Below are 2,528 nucleotides of genomic sequence, written 5' to 3'. Positions count from 1 at the left end.
AGAGAGAGAGAGAGAGAGAGAGAAGGAATGGGAGAGGGAGCGAGGGGAGTTTGGTAGTAGAGGAGGGGCGGCAAAGTCAATGCACCGCAGGGGAATGCAACGCGCCGCGCCAACCAACACAGAGTGTGTCTACTACGTCAGAGCGCATTCTACCGCACTTTAAGACTACAGCGTCGTCGCTGGTCACAGTTACTATACGCGACTATGTCTTTTTCTGCCGTTGCCTTTTCCACGAATTTCCCCTCCTGTCTGTATCTTGGCTAACTTCGTACGGCTGATGAGGATTTTTACGGAGAGAGGGAGGGAGAGGAAGAGAGAGAGAGAGTTGTTCGCAATTTATTTGGAATTAGATAGACATTTCGACGATAGAATTTTTTTCTTTTCATTCTTAGCATGATCCGCCAACGTTTATTATTGCGCACACGTGTAACGAAACAATGGACAAATCCATACGTTAAGAAAGGTCGGAATTTTAATTTTTCGAGAGTACGTTTTCGCGTGAAATAATATTTCCTAAAGAAAGGAAGGAAGGAAGGAAGAAAAGTGGGGGGAAAAAAAAGAAGTAACGAAATATCGTATAACTGGACTCGATCGTGGATCGATTCGGGATCTCGATTTTCTATAGGCGAATTCGCTTTCNGGAGTGACGGGGGCAGAAGGTTGAAAGCGAGCGCGTCGCGGCTCGGCGGAACAGCGTAAAGCTGGAGCCGGTGGTATCGCTTCTCGGAAGCAATGCATCACGGGACGATGCATGGCGAGGCGGCGCGTGTTACGAGTCGACTCGAATCGAGTTCTCTTACTAAACAGGACATATATGTATAAAAACTCGGAGGTGGAGGAGGAAGGGAAGGTCATCGCGGAGGTGGAAAGGAATGGGTGAGAATAAGGAGTATACACATGGTTAAATGCGGGTCCTGGTAGCGTGGCGTGTAAACGATAAAGAAAACTCGGGCTACAGCGTTCCGTGCTTTTGTCGGGCCACGGCTGTAAACAACCGGTAACCGTATCGATCTAACGTGACACACACACACACACACACCACGCGCGCGCGCGTTTTACGCTCCGAAAACCGAACGATTTTTGTGCATCGTTGAATTTCTTCTTCTATACCGACTCTTTTTCTCCAACATCCAACACGTTTTCCCCTACAGTACAGGAAATGACACGCGAGTCACGCGGCGGAAACGATCCGAAGCGCAAGAACTGGGAATGCAAGCGGGAGTTAGTTTTCGAACGGTACATTAGTCGTTTCGTTCGCGGAAATCGAAGAAATCGCAACGATTTGAGGGAGAGAGAAAAAAAAAAAAAAAAAAAAAAAGAAAGAAAGAAAGGAATGTTTCTATTCGCTGCTCTCGAAAGGGAAAAATATTCAGAGAGGAGGAGTGATGGATAACAGTCGGCCTCGAAAGAAGGCGTTTTACCGCGTCCCACGTACGAACGCCTGCGCGAAATTCGTAAAATTACACAACAGCGGGAAAAGAGCAAAAGAAAGGAAATCGCGCGTTAGATATCTTTTCGACTTTTTTCGTATCGATCGATCGTTATCGCGTTCAAGCGAGCACGTAAGAAATCCGGATGGAAAGAAAAATTAATGCGGAGAATCTAAAAAAAAAAAAAAAAAAAATACGTCTCGCGCGTATTCCAGAGCTTGGCGGCGTGTGGTCGGTCGATCGTTTGTGAAGTTCAGTCACTCACGGCAGTTCGCACCATACTCTCCCCCTTTCTGGGTCCCACGTAAGTACTTCCATTCCCCTTCCTATAGTCGATTCCCCTAGTGTAGATATACGTATATATATACATATATATATATATATATATATATACGTTTTCTTTCTCTGGCGAACATCGTTGATCGAGATCGGCGCGAACGGTGTGCTCGCACACGGTTACGTAGAACACGGCGGATCGTTGTGTGGTGCGTTCGTTGTTGGACAGCCGCGCGAGAAAGAGATCGCTTCGAGTACAAAGTCCATATACGTAGTTGCAATGGTGTGCGCGTGCGTGACGCGTAAGTGCGAGGGAACGGTGGAGTAGAAAGGAAGGCACGGCGTGAGTAACGTGTGTACGCGCGGCGGCCGGCTGCGCATGCGCGCCCAAGTTCCCGAGAGGCGCAGTGAATGAAGACCCCCACTACCATCGCTTCGCGGCTACGCACACATGGTACGCGATCATACACGACGTCACCGCCAATGTTACACGATGCAGTTCCCGCGACGTTGAACTTTCGTCAAATTCGACTGGCGCCTGGGATGGCCTCGTTTGATAACGATATTTGTTACATTTTTACGCGATACTTTTTACACGCCTTTTTTTTTTTTTTTTTTAAATCGGATACCTCGTTACGATCGATGCATCGGAGGATATGATAAGCGACGACGAGATTAACGCACGAACAAGATACGAACAAATCGATACATATACATATATAATTTTTTAAAGAACGAAAAAATTGTCGGAAGGAGAAATCCTTCGGTAATCCGTACGAACGATTTCTAATCTCGATCGAATTCCATTGGCCCGCATCGGCG

The 2,528-nt window shown here is 47.2% G+C and overlaps 1 protein-coding gene across 15 annotated transcripts in view; it reads right to left on the bottom strand.

The window, feature by feature from the left end:
* The window catches only part of LOC102671224 (serine/threonine-protein phosphatase 4 regulatory subunit 1-like), a 111,361-nt gene that overhangs the window by 22,299 nt on the left and 86,534 nt on the right, over nt 1–2,528 (bottom strand). The window contains exon 1 of one of the 15 annotated variants that reach the window (XM_006620156.1): nt 357–362. The exons of the other annotated variants lie outside the window; for them this stretch is intronic. The gene's annotated coding sequence lies outside the window, so the exon portion shown is untranslated. Of the gene's footprint in view, nt 1–356; nt 363–2,528 lie in introns of those variants that run through there. 15 annotated transcript variants of the gene reach the window in all.

This window comes from Apis dorsata, unplaced genomic scaffold (assembly GCF_000469605.1).
Source record: "Apis dorsata unplaced genomic scaffold, Apis dorsata 1.3 scaffold_486, whole genome shotgun sequence".
NCBI classification, from domain to species: domain Eukaryota; kingdom Metazoa; phylum Arthropoda; class Insecta; order Hymenoptera; family Apidae; genus Apis; species Apis dorsata.
Note: the sequence above shows the minus strand (reverse complement) of the source record. Positions and strands in the feature narration are given on the sequence as shown.